This window comes from Mus musculus, chromosome 14, assembly GCF_000001635.26.
Source record: "Mus musculus strain C57BL/6J chromosome 14, GRCm38.p6 C57BL/6J".
Classification (NCBI taxonomy): domain Eukaryota; kingdom Metazoa; phylum Chordata; class Mammalia; order Rodentia; family Muridae; genus Mus; species Mus musculus.
In genome coordinates, this window is record NC_000080.6 from 76,735,826 (window position 1) to 76,754,632 (window position 18,807).

The following is an 18,807-nucleotide window of genomic DNA, read 5'->3' on the forward strand; positions in this document are numbered from 1 at the left end:
TGGTACCTGGGCTGCTCCTTGTCCACCACCCGCCATGTGTGGTCAGTGGCCTAACACAGCCAGATGCCCACCCCGGACCGCGTGGAAAGCATCCGGCAGTCCTCCCGTGTCTGCCTGCCCAGAGCACCGAACTCGGGCTCTCTCCCACTCTCCTCTTCCCCACACACCCACGGCCCTACAGAAAAATGGACAAGAAGGAGAGATAAGTGTAAAACATTCTATTATTGCATAAATGGGGAGGTGCTGCCTAAAAGATGCAGATGAAGGGGCAGGTATATCCTGCGATAGATAAATCAGGCTAGAGAAGGAGAAAGCCTAGGGGTGAGGCTATCGAGGATGCAGAGGTGGACATCCTAAACCATGTCTCCATAGCAACCCAGGCTTTCCTCTAAGCCACCTGCCACGATGCCTTGGAACCGCTACTTCAGTCCTCCCTTTAATTCATGTGCTTCATAAATGAGTGCTTTAAGCTCTATATTCCCAGAACCCAGCTCAGCTCCTGATAAATAGAAGGTCTTCAAAACATACAGCAGCTCGCTTAAAATCTGGAGGCAATACAGGCCACTTGTGAGGCAGAGACAGCAAATAAAATAGCTTGACTTTGGATGATGGGTGCTTGTTGTGGTAAGTCTCCAACCCAAATATACCCTGGCAATGAAAACACAACTCAGTTAATATGATTACATGCTGTGGCCTCGATTGGGCAGATCTACTGCTACACTGCCATCTTCCACATCTATGAGACCCCTTAGAACTTGGGGTTTCTCCAGGCCATGTGCTTCTGCTCTGCTTTTCTTCTTCCTCTTCTGTGTCTCCTCTCTCTCTCTCTCTCTCTCTCTCTCTCTCTCTCTCTCTCTCTCTCTCTCTCTCTCTCTTCTCTCTCTCTCTCTCTCTCTCTCTCCCCACCTTCTGCTCCACCTTCCCTTTTATCTGCCCAATCATCAGCTCTCCTTTATTTTACAAATTAAAGTGGGAAGCAGGTTTACAGGAAATCACCAGAGTGCTGACTCATTCCTTGTTCACAGCCCCCCCCCCCCCCCCAGGAGAACGGAGTTAATCTCAAATATAATTAGCTCCAGGGCTATCCACAACAGATGCTTGTAGGGACCTGTGTCTCATAAGGGTGAATGACTTCCTGATGGGCTTGAGCACTTAACAGTTACCGAACTGTGTGATCCAGAAGCCCAGAGTAGGCCTGGTTGGCTTGAGATTTAATTTTGAGAGACCTTTGATAAGGAGTGGGAGAAAAAGAAGAAGATCATGGACCGAAGCACTACTGAAGTGTTGTGGGTAGTCAGCATGAGATTAGGGCTAGAGGGGCTGAAGAAGCATCTATGACAATAAAGGATATGAACATAAACTGGGGGGAAGAGACTTGCTTGTTTTCATTGTTGTTGTTTTTCCATTCTTTCATTCATAAGTCTGAAGGTCTTTATCTAGCATTGGGTTGTGCAAGTGTCTGTGCTAAATTCCATTCCCTATCAGCTGTAGGACACCAGACAGTGACCACATAACCTAAACCTGCATGAGTTCACGTTCCAACACTCTCTGTGTGCTTCGTGGAAATACATTTAACTCCCTAACACCCTGTTCTTTTCATTGGCTATTAACTGGCCGATCTCTTAGAGTTATCTTGAGAATTGCAGTAAGCTGATAAAGACTGGGTATTGTAGAGTAGAGATTTGTTCAGCAGCTGCTTATGCATCGAGTCACGGGAGATTAGGAAACCAACAAAGAGGACCTATTCTCATCTTCCAGTATCCCCAAGACAACTTAGGGAAGGCTTAGGGGTAGGAAAAGAGGCTGTGTAATGTGTTGTGGGTGGGTGGAAGGATGGATGGTGCGAGAGACATGGCATTCAGACTTTAAGGTCACTTGGGAAGTTCAAAGGGGTGCCATAAAGGAAACAGTAATCGAACTGGATTCTACGAGAGGCAGAAATCCAGATGAAATGGTTTGATGGAGCATAATGACACACCTCCATGCAGGGTTCTTATAGAGTTGAACTGAGAATCGTACCTATAACTCAAGAGGCCAGTACACACACAGTCAGGCACACATCTCCCTGGCTCCAGCTCTGTCTTCTGTGGATCATTCATAGCCTACACCAGGAAATGAGGGCATATTTCGAAAAACATAAGGGGAAAGAGAAGTCAGGGTCCCCGAGGACCTGATGTTTCAGACATGGTTGATGAGTGAGGGAAGAGAGCCAAGTGTTCACTCAGAGGCTGGTGAGAGTCCCATGGGGTGACAGGGGCAGACAAGAGGGTTCAGGTCACACATATGGAGGAAGGAAAGACAAGAATGGTTTGGTAAGTTCAATCAAATGTAACCAAAGCTCACCTAATGGGAGAAAGGTGACAACCAAACATCCGCCTCAGAGGTGCCCAAGGTGACACTGGTGGCTGCTGGGCAAGGCCTGGGACCCTCATGTCTGCCAAAGCTCAGGCCATTTATTTTTTTTTTTTCTCATGACATCTCCATGGGCCATCTGAAAGTTAGCACTCCCATGAGGAGAGTGGATCCTAGAGAGGCGGGAGGGCGCAGATGCTTCCATGCTCAAACCATCATGCCTTCTAAATGCTTTGTGCCCTAACTGGTGGGTCCCAGATTCACTCAGGAGAACCCCACTCTTGCCCACCCACAGAGTCAGCCTCAGGAAGGAACTTGGCAAGGCATAAAGAAGGCAAAACTATAGCTAGGATTGGTCCTAACATTTCCTGGTGGTACAATTCACTTCAAAGATGACCTTAAAACGACTCTGAGTTCAAATATTTATAGTATTTGGATATATACTGGATATTGGTGTGTGTGTGTGTGTGTGTGTGTTTTGAGACAGGGTTTCTCTGTGTAGCCCCTGACTGTCCTGGAAATCACTCTGTAGACCAGGCTGGCCTCGAACTCAGAAACCCACCTGCCTCTGCCTCCCAAGTGCTCGGATTAAAGGCATGCGCCACCATGCCTTTTTATGCAAGTTTTAGAGTAAAGACCTGTGAGACCAGGCCATTTACAATTGCATAGGTGTGTATCAAGAACACAGAAAAGCCCTACATGATTCATCTATCCCCTTGCCTGAAATGTTACTAACATACAGTCGTATACATGTGGTGCCCAGGCCAGCCTTTGATTTCGAGACAGCAGCTCTCTATGCTTTGTAAGCAAGCCATGAAGAGAGGTTTGCCCACTTGAAAGATGAACAGCCTGGAAGAGGAGACAGACATAGAAGACAATTCCTGTTTTCTTTTTGTGCCTCTTCTGTGCTTCCTAACTTGTGAATTCTCCAAACTCAAAAGTTGCGATGGCAAATGGAGTCTGAAGAAAATACCCCAACCCAGCCAACAATGTAACCTGGCACAGGAATGCCCTGTACACTTTCGGCTGACCAGCAGACACTGTGGGGCTTTGCACGGAATGTGCTTACAGATGCTAGGTGATTTCAAAATAATTTTGGTAGGAGTAATAAAAGCAAAAGCCTGTGATTGCAGGAGGAGCAGGAGGAGAGGAAGAAAGGTTGAAAGAGCCAACAAAGCAAAGAGGGAGGAAAAGCTTTAGTTTATGGATTGATGAGAGATTTGCTTTTCTTTGTTTTAATCAGGGTCTGGGCCTAACTCTTCACTTCTTGCTATTTAAACTGGTGAATCATCACACCCCACTTTGGCATCTGCTAACTACAGGGCAGAATATTTAACCCATTACAGTTAAACCAAAAATCCTACTGTAAAATCCCCTTCATTGTCATCAACCTCTGATAGCCTTTGTGGACTCCCAAGCTAAGGGAAAGTATCATCCTTGCTTAACTGGCATCTTATGTGTCTCTTTTCCTAGAGACACCATGTTCTGTTTGTTTGGTAAATATGTCAACCCCCAGCCCCGGCCCCCATCTTCCCTATCACCATCTCTAAGAGCAGAGACTGCTGTGAGCTCCTTCCCTGAACCTAGAGCACGTCATACAAGAGAGTAGTAGGTCTTTTGTACACAGCAAGTAAGGGAATGCATGCACGAGTCAAGGAACAGACGATAGAAGATAGCAAATCATTCCTAGCCACTGAGGTTATCCAATCACAGCCAAGGTAGGCGGGTCATGCAAATATCACTTCACACCCCACTCCTCCCTTGCCCTTTTGCTTCTTTTTTGGCCACATGCCTCTCTACTTGTTCCTTCTACCTCTCCCTTGGGCATTAAGCAGCGCGCGCGCGCGCGCGCGCGCACACACACACACACACACACACACACACATCGGATGTCCTCACACCCCGGGCAGCGGAGTCTCTGTGGGCTGCTCTGGAAGAGCCCTGCAGCGTGCGGTTTCTATGGAATGGGAACATGTCAATTGGCAGGAGCTCAACTTGGAAAGCAAAGCCATGCCTTGTTGTGTCTTCGAATTCAGACCATTTTTTCATATACATCGAAGATAACAAACAAGGCCTATAAGTGGAGCCAGTCAAAGGGAGCCCGAATGCTTCAGGCGCCACCAGAGGCAAGAAGAATGCTGGGTGGTGGCGATACTGTTTAGGAAAGAGCCTCTGTAATTGCTCTACTGGAGAGCCACATTTGCACAACCCAATTGTGTGGTGTCCGACTGAGCAAGTTAGCAAAATAAAGACAGATGGCAGATTAACTCCAACCCGCCCACCAGATGATGGCAGCCAATGTGGAGGACTCGGGAAAGCTTCCTGCAGTGTCTTTGCTAGATGCCACCTAGTGACTCTCCCAAGCACTACAGTCTGCTTGCAGCATCCACTCAGGCCCTGGGTAAGGAGACTGCCAAGGATGGCCTGTTCTTGTTTGGGAAAGAAAGAAAAAAAAGGAAAGATGCCAGGTTGGAGAAATGAGAGTTAAACCCGTCTCTCTGTTATATACTTAGAAGAAAAGGATTGTGGTGTGTGTGTGTGTGTGTGTGTGTGTGTGTGTGTGTGTGATGTTAGAATTTAAGCTAGGTCCTCACACATGTTATAAATAAGGGAGTGTGGGAATAAGAAAGCTAATCTCAAGAGACACCTTTCTCTTGGGAATACATGACTCAGAAGACTTCAGACAGCTTACACAACTTAACCCTAGAACAGCAAATATTGTCCTCTTAAGTGTCACCTCCAAAAGACTGTCAGAGACTGTTTGGACAATGAGAGATTGTGCAGTAGGTTCCAAGGCTCAGAACTGGGATCCTGTGGTCACTGCAGGTTGTTGGCTACAGCGACTGAAGGGAAGTCTGACTAATGGTATTTGGGTTGTTACTGAACAACGTACACTAGGCTGTGGAGTCTGCTAATTTGTTGAATATCGAATATGTAGTGAAAGAGGTTTCTGGACTCCCAACAGATCTAAGCTGCAATGAACATTGAGCATGTAGAAGAAATGGTGTTTTTCTAACTCAAAGGAGAGGGTCGGAATCAATTGCTATTTTGCTATGATCTGCTGAGCTGTGGCTTCCTTGTGTTTGTATTTCCCTCACGGGAGATACTGTGTGACTGGATATTCACAATGCTATCATAGTAATTCAGGGCTTGGAGTTCTGGAATATGTTGGAAGAACTTGGTGCTAAGACCCTGACCATCCCTAACTACAGGTTTGATTAACGTATTCTTATTTTCCTTTTCCTCGTTTGGAAATAGTATTTTGAGTGCTCAGCAACACGTCAGAAACGAATACTGTTCAGTGACTGAGACAGAGTCCCGATCTCCCTGGGCTCATAGTCTCCTGGGAGGATGACACAAGGTGAACAAGATAAACAACATACAGAGAATAACATGTATCAGGCAAGAAACTCCATTAGAAGACATTGGCAGAGGGAGGTTAAGGGAAGAAGGACCTGTCCCAGTGGAGCACAGAGCTGTGGGATGATTGGAAGAGGGCTCCAGCAGGGACAGGTGCCACAGGGTCTGAGAAAGAGCGGATTCAACATGCTTGAGAACAACAGAAGCACTACCTGGAAGTCCAGCCATCACTGTGTGTGCCCAATAGATTTAAGAAGCCTAGAGGGTCCTAAGGAGACTTCAGTTGGTGATGTCTCCTGGAGGCCAGGCCCTAGCCTAGGATCAGTGGACACAGAGGTTAGTGATTCATTTTGGTGTCAAGCTGATTGGATTTAGGTGACCCTGGGATATTAGTCAAGTACACCTCAGTGTGTCTATGGAGGCATTTACAAGGAGGATTAAATAAGGGGGAAGATCCTCTCTAAATGAGTGACCATAAAGGACCAGTACAGGGAGGGCATCCTCTTTTTGTGCTTCCTGACCACCAGGTAGTGAACTACTCTGCCAGACCCAAGCTCTTTACCGGTGATGTACTGACACCTCTGAAACCAGGAGCCCAAACCACTCTAGATCTTGATGTTTAGAGGATCTCCAGTTAGAACAGTGCTTTGGGAGTTAAGAAACAGAGGAATGACAGGCTTGTGTCATTAACAAAAAGAGTCACTCAGAGCAGACTGCAGAGGATAGAATGGACCCTCTACTGGTACAGATTGGAGGGAGTGGGGACTTCGGAATGTGCAGAGAGACAGAGCTGGGAATGGGTACTGTGAAGTCTGGGGCTAAAAATTCCTCAGGTCTGAAGTGTGAGGACTGAGGTGTCAGGGTTAGGTCTTTGGTCCTATGATGAGTCAGAGGCCCTACAACAGCAGGGATGAGCTGGGGACGGAGGCAGGGTCAGGCATGCAGAAATTCTTTATCCCCTGGGGCTGCAGGCATACGGGTCTTGAGTCATCTCTTCCTTTCTGACGTAATAACCTGCTCTGACTACTCCCTAACAAAGAAAACACCAAGTCTAAGTCACAGATGTGAAAGACGAAGACTCCATGGTTAGGGTGGAGCCTGGGTGGGAGCTTTAGACCCTCACAGCCACCTTGGCTCCACTGCCTATGTGTTCATATTCAGTGGCTGGGTCAAAGGACACTGAACACTGTCTTGCACCATGGCTATCGATGGAGACTCCTTCTCTTGGACACACTATTTATCATCAAGTTCTTGGTTCCTTCTGGAGTCATCCCAATTGTCCCTACTGACCTTTCCAATTTGTACCAACGATGGCAACTACCTTAAGCGTCCAAATGGTACTGCAACCAAATGTGCCCCTTCCTGTCTGCCCATTACTTATTCTGAAAGTTACTCTGTCTTGTCTCCCATTGGACAGTAACTCATCTGTAAGCAGACCACTCCTTCTTAGCTGCTGGAAAGTGGGAAGGAGTAGATCTTATCTGACCTCCCTTAATGAAAGGGGCTGTGCTCTTCATAAAGAGCCACCCCGTGTGTTGTATAGTACTACAAGCAGAACACCTGGCACCTTGATAAGGACAGTTTGTGTCTGCTTGTAGAAGATCATCACAATTAGTTTTGTTGATTGTTGAGGATCCCTCATAGAACGAGGGTTGGGGACCTTCACCTGAGCATCCAGTTATTCCTCCTAACTAGTTAAATGTAAGTTATTCCCTAATTGTACTGTCCTAGGGAACCACAGAGGGCCTAGAGCCGTGGTTCTCAACCTGTGTGTCTTGACCCCTAGTGTGTATGTGTGTGGGTTGGGTTCGGGGTGGGTGTTAAACAATTCTTTCAAAGGAGTCACATACGAGATATTCACATTACTATTTGAAACAGTTGCAAAACAAAACCAGTTTTGAAGTAGCAACAAAATAATTTTATATTAGGGGGTCACTAGCACATGAGGAACTGTATTAAAGAGCCTCAGCATTAGGAAGGTTGATAGCCACTGGCCTAGGCTCGAGGGACTAGGGAAACCTTGGTGTAATTGGACTCTGGCTTGTCACTGCGATCTTAGAGAGAGGGTTTGACATGGCCTCGTCCTCCCCAAGGAGAACATTCTTGTGACACCCTGTGAGCGTCAGAAACTTTAGCAGTAAACCAGTTATGTTCCATACTTAGTGGGTTTCTGCTAGCAGGGTCTGCATGATAGGTTGTCTTGGATCTTTGTGAAGACAATTAAAAAGAAATAATGTGAAAGAATTGAGACCACACTCAGAAATACATTGTGTTTAGTTTCCTCAAAGTCTATTTTACCTTCTCACCATGATCAATAACCCCTGCTTGTGTCTACAGCATGGGGCCGTTATGGTGAATCGCAGAAGAGAGCAGGCTTGAGTGTTAGGGAAGATGTGACTCTTGGGCTCTAACTGCCATTTAGAGCATCTTGCAGGGCTTTACCATCCTCATCCACAAGCCACAGATTGTCAGAGGCAAATGGCAGAGCTGTTATAAAGATTGACTTATGACATGCAGAGCATTTGGTGCAGGGACCTGCACGAGCAGAGACACTTGGTCCTAATATCCAGCACTTTGACTGGCACATGTCTATTCTTTTGATGTGTGGTGCCATTCCTGAAGTGCTCCTGTTGTCCTTGTCCTTGCCATGTTCATGGGTCACCATTCTGATTCTGTGACATTCACTAGCCCTTATCTGTGCCTCCCTAAGGGAGAAAAGGGCTTAGTGGTTTGACCCAGTGCCTTCCTTGAATGCTGTATTCCTGACCTACCAGGCAGGATGCACTCACGGGTGCAACAGTACCACGAGTGTTATGGGTTATCGAATTGCTTTCTGGTTGAATTGAGGCTGCTCCACAGGAATGAATTTCTTGCCTGTTCCTGTAGTCCTTCCTGGTCAAAAGCCCACGGCTGAGGAGGTCACAGGCCCTAGGGTAGAACTTGCTATTGTTATGTCGCTGAATGTTCATGCTGTCAAATCACCTTCTATATCTTTATGTTTATACCCACAAACCTGGACCGGTCCCAATCTTGGTCAGAGAAGTTTGGTTTTGTAGGGAGCAGTAGCCAACAGAGAGTTGCATAATGGGTCAAAGTGGTGAGAATGAGAGGTTGAATGCTGAGCCATAAACATCTATATCAACTCTCCCTGCTGTTGCCACTGCTCAGGAACTGTCATGAGATGGGAGATGGGGGGGGGGGCTATAGGGGCTGGAGGGAGGGAGGAGAGCTTCGACGCTGGCTTCCAGACAAGACGTGACTGTTGGCCTTGTGCACTCACGACAGCTGTGCTCAGTGGCATAACACCCACGGAAGCTCAAGCCAGTCCAAGCCAGACCTCTGGCTGAGATGGGCAGATGATGTGCAGGACCCGCCCCTTACAGTTGACAGTTTCGGGAGGAGGGAGAATCACCCGTTTCCGAGGGTGTAAGCAAGGCACTGGTACAATTCCCATGCTCCAGTGGGTGGCCCCAAATCCATGCACGTTTGGGCAGCACTAAAGAGAATTTGTAGGTTATTAAAAACAAGAAAGAAAGGAAAGACACAAGGCTGGGAGGGGCATGTGCTGAGGAAGGAGTAGCAATGATCATATTTTGTTGTAGACATGTATGGAATTCCCATGAAAATGTAAAAAGCAACGTTGAACCCTTAAGTGCAGGCCGCAAGTGCTTTTGTGTACACAGTCTGAGCTGCTCGTGCTTCCGTTTGCTGCTCTGTGGGACCGTGTAAATACCGGAGGAAAGAGGTGCTTGCTGTTCTCTCTGGGCTCCCTGGGACGACTGTGTCACGAAGCAGCGTTAGCCGAGGTTCCTTCTCCCAACATTCAGTAAGCCTCCCTGCTATTCAGCGGGAGACTCGTTTTCAGTGTGAAAGATTGCGCTGCTCACAGATAAACCGTTGTAAGGCCCTGACTTGCCGTCAATTATTGATGCTGGCTGTAAATGCTGGTGTTAAACATGAACAGGAAGCCTCGCTATACCGCTGCTATGCAACCGTTCCTTTCCATTTACAGTCGCGGTGGTGGTGAATACAGGACTGTGTGCTGTGGGCAGTACTCCCATTCCTATGAACATATGTCATATGTTTATTGAAATGTTCATAGATGCTTTTCATAAGCCTTCATGGCAAGGATCTGTAAGACTATACTAAATCAGGCTAGAAGATGGAGTAGTTAGTAAAATACTTGCTTTGCATGTGTGAGGGACTGAGTTCTGACCCTCAGTACCCATGTAAAAAAGTCAGGCATGGCTATAATATGTGCCTTATAATCCAGGCACTGGGAGGCAGGATCCTTGGGGTGGGGGCCTCTTTGGCCAGAGCCTAACTTGTCAGCTCTAAAAGCTCTAAATTAGGTGAGAGACCCTGCCTCAAAAAGTAAGATGGAGATAGACAGTAACCCGATGTCAACCTCGACATGCACACACACACACACACACACACACACACACACACACGCACACACACAGATATACCACAAATAAAAACAAAATAGAGAGAGATGTGTCTTAAACCAAAGAAACAGGAAAACATCAAACGTCATGCTCTCTACTGTACCTGTGTACAATAGAGTTACACCCTTTGGATCTCTTAGTGTATTGGTTTCCTTCTCCTTCCTACATGGATACAATCAAGAAACTTACTGAGATCATTCCGAGGTAACCACAGTAAAGAAGACACAGCAGTGCCTGTCATGGTAGAGGCCGTTTTCTCGGTGGGTGACTGCCATAGGAAAGGGCAGTGTGTGGAGAAGACAGGGGGGCAGGTGTGCTTAAGGTGTCTGAGCTGTGCCCCTCTTTCCTATTTTGAATCCTAGCCCAAAATATCACAGAATGTGATTGCATTTGGCAACAAAGCTTTACAGAGGTAACTGGGCTAAAACAAGATCAGTGAGGTGGTTTCTAATCCAGGAAGGCTGGCGTCCTTACAGGAATCCCTTAGGATGCAGAGCCACAGCAGGAAGGCGTGCAGGCATCAGGGAGAAGGGAGGTCTACAGAAGACGACAGGCCACCTTCTCGATATTCTGCTATCTTGGTGGCAGAATCAGTCTCCAGAGCAGCAGGAGAGCATGAGGCTCACAGCCACGCTCCCCACGCTTCGCTGCTGAAGCACACGCCTATCGGAAGAGTCGTGAGCCTTTCAGAAAGGAAATCTCTACATCGTGGAAAGAATTGCTACCTATCTCTAAAACACTGCGTACATGTGTGTCGGCACTTTATATTATTTTTAAGCGCTCTATACGTCTCTCCTAATGATTCACATTTAAGTCACTCAGCTTCTTGGTGCTGGCGTCACTCAGAATCATACTTGAGAACCCTGCTCTCAGAGGGAAGAGGCATAAGATGGGTGAAACTTAAGTTTGTCTTCGCAGGCATTCCTAAAGCAGGTAAACAAACAAACAAGCAAACCAACAAACAAGAAAACAGGAAGCCACATGAATTTGCCTGGAGAGGGAGTCAGAAAAAAGTCCGACTTTTCCTCAAATATGTGGAGACAGGATGATATGAAATGAAACCCATGCTTTTCGCTTGCACAGTTGGTTGCGTTTGTACAAGTGTGTCCAGCCATGTTGACACCATTGCAATCAGGGTCCAGAACATTTCTTTCTCACATTTCTCTGCAGTTAATTTCCCTCCCGCATCCAGCCCTTGGCAAGCACTGATCCGATCCTAACCCCCATGGTCAGAACACACATGGATTCAGACAACCTTTTATGTCTGGCGGCTTTCATTGTTTTGAGGTCTGTGTTTTGATTCTAAAACCTCTGAATTTTTATATTCAGTGCTGACATATATGCTATCCACATCGAATGCTGGACAGTACATCCATGCTTGCTTTATTATTGGGATATGCTTAAGGCTTATGTGTGAAATTTATCCAGTTAAATTACTTAAATGTAACCTAATAATTGGATAAAAATTAATAGAAATAAAGATGGATCATTTTTTCAAACTCTAATACATTGCTACTTGTTACAAAGGTATTAGTTGAGAGACACATTCTAAAAAAAGTCATTTTTAGGGTTGGGGTGATGGCCCAGCTGTTAAAATCTCAGGCTGCTCCTGCAAAGGACCCTAGTTTGGTTCCTAACATCCAAGTCAGGTAGCTCACAGCTGCTTGTAACTGCAGCTTAAGGGAGTGCCAGAGCTCTTTGGGTACTTGCATATACATTTGCACATCCATGCCAAATAATTAAAAAAAAAAGTCAAAGTCAAAGTCAACGAGACACTTACTATTGTCTTAGTAAGGGTTTCTAGTGCTGTGATGAGACACCATGACCATAGCAACTCTTATAAAGGACACATTTAACTGGGGTTATCATGGCAGGAAGCATGGTGGCACGCAGGCAGACATGGTGCTGGAGGAGGTGCTGAGAGTTCTACATCTTGATCCGAAGGCCAAAGGAAAAGAATTGTGAGTCACTGAGCCTGGGCTTAGCGTCTCAGAGCCTGCCTCCACAGTGACATACTTCCTCCTGTAAAGCCACACCCACTCCAATCAGGCCACACCCCCTTGTAGCATCACTCCTTATATGGGCCAAGTGCTCTAACACATGTGTCTACGGGGGCCTTATCTATTCATAGCTCCACAACTGAGAGATGTGGGACAGGAACTGATGAGCAGAAGCTTTGTCACCCCAACAGAGGTTGGCGACTGCCTTCTTGGTCACCAAGACACAACAACATGACATACAAAGTCAGTAGAAAACATTTGTTTTTGTATGTGGGTGTGCATGAACAGGAATGTGTGTGTAATCTAAGCCAGAGGACAACCTTGGGTTTTGTTCCTCAGGATCTGTATACCTTGGTTTTTAAGCAGTGTCTGTCCCTCAAATGGTCTTGGGGCTTGCCAGGTAGGCCGGGCTGGATGACCAGTGTGCCCTAGAGACCGACATTTCTCTGCCTCCCCAGTGTTGGGATTACAAACATGAGCTGCCATACTGGTTTGATTTGGTTTTTATTACCCAGAGTACTGAGCTCAGGTCTGCATGCTTGTGTTGCAAGCAGTTTACCAATAGCTCTCACCCCAGCCCCCGCCCCCAACCCCAGAAAGCATTTTTAAGAGCAGGTGTATCCAAATGGGTCCTGTGATGTGCTCACTGGCGAGGGATCACTGAAACGCGCTGACCTCTAAGGCTTAGCACATTAAGGAGCAGGGCACTCTGAATGATGAAGATTAGCGGTAGTGACTATGGCCACTGACACTCAGCCCCTATCCCAACTAATCATTTCCAAGTGGAGTTATTTCTAGTTAGGCCATAACTCATTTTAGAATAGGTTTGATATAGAATAGGTCTTCTGCTCACCAGAAAGAAAATATGTTCTGCATTTTCCACTAAAGCCAGACTATGGAGAAATGACTAAAAGAGGAAGAGACTGCCCCCGGCCCCTCCCTCTTTACTTACTGGGTCCTTTAATTTTTTGCTTAACTGTGACCTCTTCTGGGCCCTATCCAGCCATCCCTCTCTCAGTCCTTGGCCCACCTATAACACTGCCCATGCAATTATCACTTTATGACAATGATTTTTAATATGTATATGACCCCTGCTACACTTTCTTCTACATGAATGCAAACAGTGTCTTATCTATGCACCCCTACATCCTGGTGTAAAGCAAACAACCATCAAGAAAGATACGCTAAATGTGATTGCCTTCTGCAAGCTAAAATATGCCACGTAGAGCTACCCAGTCAGAAGAGCCAAGACCTGGGCTGTGCAGGCAAAGCTGGTCTGTTTTCACTTGAGTACCAGGCCTCATGTTCCTATCCATCTGCCAAGCTTGCAACCCAGATTCCCTCTGAGCCTATTTGCTTGGTCTGACTGTAAACACCGTTCTCGCTCTGACCCAGATCCGCTGTCTCTTCTCGTTCCAGCTTAGCAGGGTCCCCAGTTTGGCCTCATCCATGAAACATGATGTGTGCCTACGGTAACCCTGGTGAAGAGCCAGGTGGGGCAAGCCGGCACTGCCAAGTCCCAGGGTGACATCCAATTCTCCTGGCTATTCTGTTGGGCTACTGGGAGGAGCAAGAGGAATAAGCATTCAGAGGAGGGCTGGGTTGGATATCTAAAGCATGGCTCCCAGTGAGCCTTGCAAGGAAGGAGGTGCAGACACGGTGCAGAAAGGAGCCCAGGTAGTCTGGTTATGATGGCCGGCTGCCCCTATAGCTGTGTCCTCCATCTTGGTGGGATGGACAAGACTGTGTTAAGGAAAGGAAAAAATAGGAAAGGTACATAGGTAGGTTCTAAAAAGGTAAGAAAATTGTATATGTATATGTGTATGTATATGTATATCTATCCACAATGACAATCTTATTGCCTCCTGAGAAAGGATTGAATAGTTGACCCCAAATGATACAGTCATGCCTTAATCCCTGGCACCTGTGCACATGAACTTATTTGTAAATAGTGTCCTTGATGGAATAATTAAATCAAAGGGATTTAAAGTATCTAGAATTTGCAATGAATTCTAAACCTGGGGACAGGTGTTCTTGTAAGAAAAAGGCAAGAAGGAATTTTGGACAGGCATGCAGAGACCAGAGGCTGTGGGAAGAGAAAACTGGAGCGAGGCATGATGCTGCCAAAAGTCACAGGGTGCTTACGGCCACCATGTTTGTGGTACTTTGTCATGGTAATGCCAGAAGAGTAAAGCCCCACAATGATTTTTCAGAGAACTCTTTACAGGGCATGTAATGGGCTGTTTGGACTCCTAAAGAAGGTCATCAGAACCTTAGGGAATGGCAGTAATGTTACCAGGGTCGTTAGAGTCAGAGCCCAGGCCCTGGAAGCCCCAATAAGAAAGGCTTGACCATCCATCATCAATAGGCTAATGCAAGAGACAGCAGATTGGAAAATCAGAGAAAGGGGATTTGATATTTGATACAGTCACATTAGAAAGAGAAATAAATAAACAGGGCCAATGACCTCTATTCTCATAATCCTCACACAAGGTTCAGGATTAAATGGAGACCTAGAGGGAGGCATAACCAAGCAGTCTTGGTCAAGGTGTGGTCCTGCACTGTCTCAGCATCTGTCTCTCCTAAGAAGTGATCTGGTATGTAGTCAGCACTGTGTAAAATGTTTTCTTCTGGGAGACAAGCCCTCTACCCACCACACACAGAGAGACACACAGACACAAACACAGATACAGACAGACAGATAGACAGACAGACAGAGAGAGAGAGAGAGAGAGAGAGAGAGAGAGAGAGAGCAATCTAGCTGGCACTAGGGCCTTTTCCTTTTCCAGCATGAGGCTCCTGGCATTTCCCCAGAGTCTCTGGGAAATTCCAGTTCCTGAGGGGGCCATTGTTGCAGTAGTCTGAGGGCTGAAGTGGGGGTGGGCACAAGTGTCTCTCTTAAAATCTCTCCATCCTTGCCAGTGCGATTACAATGAAGACATAAAGGGAAGTGGCTGGTCCAGAAGCATGGAGAAATGGCTCTCGTTCTTCCAAAATTATCAACGGAAACAAGGATTTACAGGAAAATGTCTGTTATTCAGGTAACTTTACCCCAAGGACAACACATCCACCGCTTCCTGGAGAAGCAAGCATACGAAAACTGACAAAGCATTTCACGTGCAATGAAATGTGCACATGTGGACCGTACCAAGAGATTCCCCATTGATCCTGTCTCTTCATACATGGAGGCTCAGGGTGATTCAGTCCTACGAGTAGTGCTTACTGTCGACCAGGCTCTGTGGTAAGAATGTTTACAGCCGGTCCATTAAACTTTGCAGTAGCCCAGGGATCATAACACTGAGGCTGACTTAAAGTCACCTAGTCAGGAAAATATCTGCTCTTAACTTCTCCATAGTTTTGGAGAATGTGGGTTTGAGTGATGCTCGAATCCCATGCTCCCCCTGTAAGCTATTCTCAAACAAGAGGCAGCATTGCATTATGAACAGCAGGGATCCTGTGGCAAACCTGGCCAGTCCTGGCTCTTCTGTTTCATGCTGCCATGGTACCCCACCAGCAGGCTTGGTTCCTCCACATTGCCAATGCCCTCCTGATGACGACAGTCAATAGTGGTGTAGGCTTAGCCTCTTCCTTATCAGTCTCATGTCTGGATATTGCCTGGCATCCTTGGCCACCCTCCCGCCTTCTCCCCTTCCTCAGGATGCCCCACCTATGTTTGCTTGGTTATATAACTGGTTTTATTATGTCAACAAATATTTGCCAAGCACTTATATGCTTTTCAGTGTGCCTAGTCAGACCACACATGGTGTCTAATCGAGAATGAGAAGTGTTCTTACCCAGTAATAACATGCTAATAGTCCTCTTTTTAAAGAATATTTTTTGTATGGCATTCATGCTGTAATCTTCCCCACACCTGCTACTCTGTGAGAAGACAAGGGGTCACTGGTGTGGTTTGTTTATGGCATCGATTATGAAACATCACGTTAAATTTCGATTCTGCATGTAACAATGTTGAAAGGTAATGGACTTTTACAGAGGTAGTTAGGTCTCGGGAAGTCCAACCTCATAAACAGGTGAATGTCTTTTTTGAGAAGCTGAGTCAGGTCTCAGTCTCTCCAGAGTAGTTTCACAGGACTTGAGCAAGTTGCTATCAAGCAAGATTGCTTCTGGCTTTTCCACATCTTGCACATGCTCACTTCCCCCCTCTGCTGCATCAGTGGCACACGAGGCCCACACCAGAAGCAGATACGGATGCTTGGCTCCTGTGTTTGGTGATCCAGAACTGTGAGCCAATATATATACTAATCACCATTGGTCTTCTCTGTGTAGCGTTTTCTCAATAGTACAATGGCAAAACACAGAGGATTTGAAAACAGGTATAACTTGGTTTTGAACATAGGCTGTATTACTAAGAGCAGCCTGTGGTCATAGGACAATCATTTAGCTTTTCTATGCCTCAATTTGCCTTATTACAGGAATGAAAATCTCTCTTCCTCATGCATCATCACGGGGACTTAGAAAATGTATATGAAGAATTAGACACATGGTAGGCATGTAGTAAGGGTGCTGTACAAAGAAGACCAGGAAGATGCTGGGGAAGATACCGAACTCCCCTTTGGAGCTCAGGCATCCATTCTCATGGCTTCAGAAAAGCTCACAATAAAGATGTTTTGCTAGGAGGAGGAGGAGGGACACGAAGACCTAAATGAGCTTAGATGTTTGCTGCCACTACAGGAGGCTCAACTTCCAAGAGACCGCTCTCTACAGTAGCCGCCAATAAGCCCAGGGCATGTACCTCTCAGCATTGCCACAACTCAAGCTGTAATGATCACAAGGAAGAGCTGCTTATACCTCAGACCACCCCCGAGTGGATGTTGATAGGAGTCTTTAACGAGTAACAAGTAGATTAATTATGTCACATTTACTGTTTGTTTTTAAATATGTCATTCCTCAATTTTGGTGGCAGTTCTCAGAAAGTTGATGGTTCTTAGCAAGCCACGAGTCTGGGTCAAAAAGTGTTTTGTTTTTAAATACTATAACTGCAAACTGAATGACTAATCTGTGAAGTATAGAGACTATCATTAATGTTTTATCTCAAATTAAAAATATATAAACATTTCTCATCTCTAATCACATATATTTTATTGTTGGACTTATAGTATAAGACTATTGAGGCAATTAATATTGTGATACATAGTTACAACATTTCTATATACATTTTTTATCAATTCTAATGACTGAAATAAAAATATGTTTAACATTGAATGGAATTTGCGTGCATCTCAATGGTACAACGTTTTCTTAATGTGGGCAAATCCCTGAGCTCAGTCTGGCACTAACAAGTCTGACAGGCAAACACTGGCTTTCATTTTTGATAATTCCAAGGCACTTGGCATTTAAGTGGTTCTTCGTGCATTACAAATGTGCAGAAATGACAGTTACTAGAGAGTGACGTACGAAGACAGTTTCTAATCTGTATGAATCTGTGGTTATATGGTGTGATGAATGTGAATATATCCATGTTTTTATTCATTCACTTTATTGACTATAAATGAGAGAATTGTTACAAAATCTAACTGAGTAGAGCCGCTCCTGGGCATATCATGGAATGCATTGATAGATCCAGATTGGACGGAAAAATAATGAAATTCAGATAAAATTGCACACGTTAAATAGAGATATGATAGATGTTGAAAACTGCATATATTCTGATGAATGAAAATGTTAAACTGACTTATTATATTCATAGAGTGATGCATTTTTCAGTTACTACCAGAGACGCTTCTATTTACAGTAGATAGATGATGATTAATACACAGGCCCACAACTAGCCAAGGTTCAGAGAATAAAAACTGGTGGAATGGAACACCTACACTGTGGCTCTTCCTCTCAAGGCTCCAGGACCACTGTGGAAGAGAGGGTGCAAAGACTCTAAGGCGGGGAGGAGGCAGAGGATACAAGGAAACAGTATCTGATGGACACAGCAGGACAGCTGCACATATGAACTCGTAGTGGTAATGACACCATGCACAAATGTCACATAAGACCAAGCCAGCCCAAATGGCCGCACAGACAGGCCATAAACTAGCTGGGGAGCTGCTGGCAACTGGTAGCCGCTAGAACAGGGAGGTCTGATTTTTGTTTTTTTTTTTGTTGTTGTTCTTTTGTTTTGTTTTTTTTTTCGAGACAGGGTTTCTCTGTGTAGCCCTGGCTGACCTAGAACTCTGTAGCCCTGGCTGTCCTGGAACTCACTTTGTAGACCAGGCTGGCCTCAAACTCAGAAATCTGCCTGCCTCTGCCTCCCGAGTGCTGGGATTAAAGGCGTGCGGCACCACGCCCGGCTTAGCTCTGATGTTCTTAAGGAGTGTTGCCACTGGTAGGCAGACTGCTCCAGTGGAAGACAACATCCACCAATAAATGAGTATCACAAATTGCACAAAAAAGCAGTCACGATGTTGGGTGGGTGGGAGGAGGTGGGTCTGGGAAGAGTTTGAGGAGAAGGAAAATATGACCAAAACTCATTGTACAAAACTCTCCAAGATATAATTTAAAAAAAAAAAAAGAGCTCAGTGTGTTAAAGGAAACTGTATATAGTTGTGTTTCTGTCACATTGTTCATGGCATAGACCATTGACAAAGCAGGGATTATATGGGACAAGGTCTTTGAAGCAACTCCAAGCAGTGGTT

The 18,807-nt window shown here is 45.7% G+C and overlaps 1 long non-coding RNA gene across 1 annotated transcript; it reads left to right on the forward strand.

Moving 5' to 3' along the window:
* Positions 1-4,017: 4,017 nt before the first annotated feature.
* On the forward strand, positions 4,018-17,235 carry LOC115485926. The gene is made up of 3 exons (XR_383616.1): positions 4,018-4,753; positions 15,086-15,204; positions 16,597-17,235. It is a non-coding gene; the product is annotated as an uncharacterized LOC115485926 (long non-coding RNA).
* The last annotated feature ends 1,572 nt before the right edge of the window (positions 17,236-18,807 follow it).